Source organism: Crocodylus siamensis, chromosome 7 (assembly GCF_052110815.1).
Source record: "Crocodylus siamensis isolate JL-2025a chromosome 7, ASM5211081v1, whole genome shotgun sequence".
NCBI classification, from domain to species: Eukaryota; Metazoa; Chordata; order Crocodylia; family Crocodylidae; genus Crocodylus; species Crocodylus siamensis.
The window spans coordinates 82244348-82250347 of NC_143401.1; the positions used below are offsets into that span (position 1 = coordinate 82244348).

General features: G+C 41.9%; 1 protein-coding gene across 5 annotated transcripts in view; it reads right to left on the reverse strand.

The window, feature by feature from the left end:
* Nucleotides 1–5085, reverse strand: part of PLEKHA1 (pleckstrin homology domain containing A1) — a 65981-nt gene extending 60896 nt beyond the window's left edge. For all 5 annotated transcript variants that reach the window (XM_090057167.1, XM_090057169.1, XM_090057168.1 and 2 more), the window contains exon 1: nucleotides 4934–5085. The gene's annotated coding sequence lies outside the window, so the exon portion shown is untranslated. The remainder of the gene's footprint in view (nucleotides 1–4933) is intronic.
* Nucleotides 5086–6000: the final 915 nt, after the last annotated feature.

Consider the following 6000-nt stretch of genomic DNA (forward strand, 5'->3'; position numbering starts at 1 on the left):
GCCATATTCTCCCAATTCCAGATTAGCAAATGAAATCACCGAAACACCCTTGTTCTCCATGTAATCTCTCAAACTATTCCAGTTTTTTTTTCCAATCAAATTTACTTCCACCCTGAAAACTGCTTAAATCGTTAAACACCATAAATGAACACCTGGCTGGGAATTCCCACATCAAATAACATCTTTTAAAAAGGGCAGCATTATACAGCTTAAATCCATACTCTCTCCACAACTAGAGAACACCTACACATTCTAGGTGCTTCTGCAACTCCCTTGAGGAAGAAAACAGTGCTTAGTGTTAAGACAATGAACCAAATTTCCTTACTTTAAAAATAATAGCGGTCCTGTTGTTTTACCTTGCACTAACAGGAAGGTCTTACTTTTAAAATAGAGCAGTATATCAGTTAATATTTAAACATTTACAGAAACAGATAGTTTTCACCATATATCAAGAGTTTCTTAAGTCTAAAATATTTTTTTAAAGTTCTTCAAAGCCCTAATTTTAGAGATCTCTCTAAAAGTCAGAAAAATTGTTGGAAGTATCCCCTTTCCTAGTCCTCTTGTGGCAATTCTTTCTGAAACAAACAAAAAAACATTCACCACTTATAAAACTAAATTTGATTACGAAACATACAGAAATGTTTACTCAGCACTTCAGTTTATACATGGAATAAACTTTTAAAGTTCACAATTATAACATGAACACTTTAGAATTCTACAGCTGTCACTAGAAATCCAATATATTTTTAAACTAAATTCTGCCAATTTTGAAAGGACTGATAGCATCTCTGGAAAGAGATGTGGGTATGTCAGAAATTAATGTAACAGAAAACCCCACATCTACATATTAAAACACAGAATATCGTTAGCATCCTTGGAACCTAATAATTACATTTTAACTATTTACTCCATTTTGTATAATAATCGTATCCTAACTGGGACACATCTGAACTACTATATTTATGGCACTAAATAGCCTGAATTATTCTGTGTATTCTCATGCATCTGTAAAATATCTGAGTACAAGTAATTATTTGGCTCCAAATCTGCTGAAACCTTTGTAAAGTTCTTTTTTTTTATATATATACATTATGCTAATTATTCACCATACAAACAGTTTTACAGAAAAGACGCACTGTCTTGTATCACAAGCTACTATTAAAGTCAAACAGTGACAATCAGAGCATTATTTTGACAGACTGTTGGAATCAGAAAGAGTGCACACTTGCACAGGCTCAGAAGTCTCCCTGTTTGAAAAGTTTCCTTGTTTTAAAACTTACTGACCTTTCGAAAAACTCCTACTTTGTTTTATTTTGAAGAAATTGTGTTTAGTATTTCATACATTATAAGTTTTGCAAACCAAGGCTCCAACAACATGAAATAACACTTTAGAGATATCCATGGAATGTTTAGAATATATACACTTAGCTGTCAAATTTCAATATGCCTCTACTACTCGTTATTGTCAAACTTCACATATGTAATGACCTTTTGCACGTTTACGCAATGTCCTAAGTTTGCATGAATCTTTGTTATATAAGCAATCTATAAAAACTGCCCTGCCCACCCCCCACCCTCCTTATTATTCTTGTTGATATAGGCTCTTTCCTTTTGAACTAAGGGGAACCATAGCCTTTACCCTGTCCTTGAGCATTTCCCACATAATTTTCCATCTTCTTTTCAATCTCTCTTTCTCCAATTAATTATTAAGCCCCGGCAGTTAAAAAACAAACAAACAAACACTCCCTATCAAACTTTTTCCCCCATCGCATGATAAGGACATCAAAACTTTCCTTTTATTAGACAGAGAAAAGAAAAACCTACAATAAAACTTACTTGTTGTCCATAATGACTTTATTTAATAAAGTAGCAATTTTTTTCCCCATGTTAAACATTTTTATCCATGGCATCACATACACTTGTTAATCCACTGCTACACACCCGCCTACATACCATTAGGTCTTATTAATTTGCAACTTCCCCTTCTTCACAGAATTTATGCTGATAATTGTGAATGGGAGATAACACCACAACTGCAACAGAATAAAATCCTAATTTATAACAGGAAATGAAGTTTCAGTAGGACAATTATTCTTCACAAATGACTTAACTGAGTAAAAAATTTCCCTATTCAAACATCCCTATGCTTGCAAAATAATACAGCGATCGTTAACAACTGCAAGTAAATTACAGTGGTCCATAAACAGTTTTGATTAATCCCAAACAACCTCCTAATGCCAGGTCAGCTGTTAGTTCAATACTGATAGATATGGTATAGTAACTGCACAAAGTGAAGTCTCAGTCCATGATCTAAATCTGTTTCTCGAGGACTCTTCCCCCCGGCCAATTGCTGACACACCTAAATGCTGTTAAGAAGTATATACCTTTCGTTGGTTGCAAGTCACTGTCCATTTTTAAACTACTATTGATACAGTGATGTAACACTGGAAGAGTTTAAGAAAAAGTTTATATTTTCCAATTTTAGGAATCTGACAAGCATTTCAGATACTTGTATATTCCAAGTCAGTTTTTTCATGGTACATGGAGCTCTCTCAACAGGGGAGCAAAATGTTTCCAAAACTGGAAATGGTTTGGTTGCAGAGCCATAAGAATTGGCACACATACACAGAAGCAAGTGGAATGAGCACCTACAGCTATTTTGAAGTCCGTTCTTTTAAAATGACTAGATTTTAGGAATATTTCCTTAAAATTTGCCCTGTGTGAGACTCATAAGAACAGTGGTACAGCTGAAAGAAAAATCCCTAAACCTTGTTTAACATTTTCTCTAGAGACAGTTAAAAACCATTTCAAAACAATGGAGTAAGGATAGGGAATGTTATGAAGTAGGGAAAATCAACAGAGAGACACGGTAATAAGCTTTCAACTCCTAACTGCTGTAGAATATCTTATCTGCTTGTAGGTGTTGTGTGGTAGTTTAAGAAAATCAACTAAGACCAATTTTATCTTTAGTCCTACAATAATGATTTGAAGCTTTGTGCTTCATCATAGTAAAGCACAGCTTAAGCCTATAAAAGGGAAGGAGATAAATCCAGCAGTTTCATGCTTTGTGACTTAATGGTACAAACATATTCCTGTCACCTTTGTGCCCAAAACTGTATGTCCATATATGACCGTTTTCTAACATAACATATTTCATTATGAGGAGAACGAGAGAAAGAACAGAAATGCCTCTCTCCAATTAAAAAGACATTTAAGGTGAGCTCTGTCAATCTATAGAAAAATGTAACAACAATTGGACACGCAAATTGTTACCATTACACATGTATGGTCCTGTGGGCCTTCATATGCAACAGAACTACTGCAACTTTAACACCATTTTATTTCAAATGCAAGATACAGCATTTGAGTTGTAACTTTTATTGCTACAGTCCATGGGGACTTAACAGATGAGGTGGGTTCTGGAGCAGCATGTTCCCCTCCCATTTTAAATCAGTCAAAAAAAGTTATATCTATCCACCATCTCATAAATTAAAAATTATTCTAAGGCAAGCAAAGCCTATTGGAAATGCCTACATTTTCATAAAGGACTCACACCTGTAAAGTTCTAAATAGATGTTCCCAACTCCCCGGAGCCGCAGCCCTCTACCAGGGTATGAAGGGTTGGCTGTTGGACCGAAAGTCTGGAAGTCTTAGGACCAGTATACTTAGGACCAGCAGCCAACCCTTTTTTATACAAAGTCCAATATATACCAAGTATAAAAGAGGATTGGCTGCCAGTCTGCAGTACACCGGTCACTTCTGGTCTCCAGTATGCTGGTCCGCGGTTTATCAGTCCACGGTCACTTCCAGTCTGCTGGTCCACGGTCTAAAAAGGTTGGGAACCATTTCTCTAAATAATCAGAAGTTGCCAACATGAGTATTTCCCCTCTCAAGTGTAGGTTTGGATAAGGAACAAACTCATCCTCACAATACTGTTGTCAAAGCCTAATAAAGCCAGTAACTCCTGAAGCCCCCAGTTCACTTGGAACTGAAAAGTATCTGTTAAATAAATGGCTTTATACTAACCACAAATATTAGGTACAACTTCATGTATAAAACAAGTGACAACTCCAGCTTTTCTCTACCACTACCCGACCCTCAGCAGAACCACCAGTTCCAATGCAATCGTAAAACCAGAGACGCCGGGCTGGGAGGGAGCTCCAGAGGTCTTCTAGCCCAGTGGCTCTCAACCTTTTTTGTACCAGGACCCTTGCTAAACACAGTAATGTGCCTCCCACCCCCAGACCTCCAGTGTGTGGGGTGAGGGAGAGGAGTAGGGGCACGGGGAGCCCCAAGCACCCCTCACCAGCCTGCAAGGGAAAACCCAGGTCCCCACCTTTTTCTTCTTTAAAATTTTTAAGTTTCAAATTTTTAAAGTTTGTCCGCAAGCCTTTCATATATTCTCGTAAAGTTTGACTTTTTAAAGTTTGTCCGCAAGCCTTTCATATATTCTTGAGACCCACTTTTGTGTCCCAGCTCACAGGTGAAGAAACGCCCAACCCCCTGCTCGAAGCAGGATCCTTCCTAACCAAACCCTCCCGAACCAACGGGAACCCAGCCCCTATGGCAGGTGCCTGCCAACCCCAACCTAACACCCTGGCACAGCTCACACAGGGACACCCCTCAATACCCCGCTTTTGGGAAGGGCCAAGAGGCGTGTATGTGCCACTGCCAGGGGCTCGGCACCCACAACGCCAAAACACGACGTGCGCCCCAGAGGGGGACAGTCGGGCTCATAAAAGCGATGGGATTTCCCTCAAGAACCTGGCCCACCTATGCCCCAGACCCACAGGGCTACGACCTACCCCCCTTCATTTTGGAGATCTGCCCCCCACCGGGGCGATGCGGCCCGCCCGACCACGTGCCCGGGAGCAGCGGGGTCAGGTGCCCCAGGCCAGCCCCGGAGGCCCCCGCGCCGCGGCCAGGTACTCACTGCAGCACAGCCCGCACCGGCCCCACCGCCGCCCCCGCGCACTCGCGCCTCCTGCTCGCTCGTCTGTCGTTTTTTAAAAACAAACTTTATTCCTCTACCCGGCAGCGACACAAGCACAGCGTACTGTGCGCGTGCGCTGGCAGCCCGCAGGCGCTGCGGGCTGAAAGGCTGGGTAGGCCTCGAGTCGCAAGGCACTCTGGGAGCTGTAGTCCACAGGGAGGGGGCTGGCGCGGGACATGCTGGGACTGGTAGTGCCTGGGAGGGGATGAGTTTGTGCCGGGAGCAGTGTGTGCATTGCCTACCTTGCGGAGAGGCGGAGGGGGGCGTTGCAAAACGCATGGTCCTTAAGGGGTATTGCAGACAAGCATATGGGGTTACATGTGATCTTTTAGTAGTAGCTCAAATAGTTGGGGGAGAAAAAACATTTCCAAGTATTTGAGTTGTCTAATAAAAGAGAGGATATACGCAAATAAACTTGTCTGCCTACGTCCTTAGACCAATGACTTATAGCGGTGGGGCTTTTTGTTTAATTCAGCACCGTACCTCGACTGCTGGCAGCCCCGGGCGAACTTTTAGTACCCGGCCTGCCTTCGCCAGAGATAATGATAATCATTAAAAAATTACCATTTTCAGGCCCCCTCCCCAGTTTGCCTGTGCCTGTGTCCGGCCCTGATTTAACTGGGAATATTTGAGAGTCTAAAGTCAAGCAGAAGGCAGAGGTAGATCTGCCCCTTACAGACTAACTCAAGCAGGTGGATAGGTACAGAGGTAGATACATATGAATATATATAGTACGTGGAGATCCTCTCTCATGCTTGGCTCCTGCGAGCTCATCCTGTAGATAGCTCTAATTCAGTTAGTGTAAACGGTGCAGATCCACTAGGGTGGCCACTCGTCTGTTTTTATGGAGGACAGTGCAGTTTTCTGGTCCTCTATCCTCTACTGGATGCCATTATGTCCTCTATTTTTCACTGCTCAGCACCCTCACCTCACCGCTGACACTGCTGCGGCCACCTGCGAGAGCTCCCTGCTCAGCCCATCACTGACACCACTGTGGCTGCCTGCGG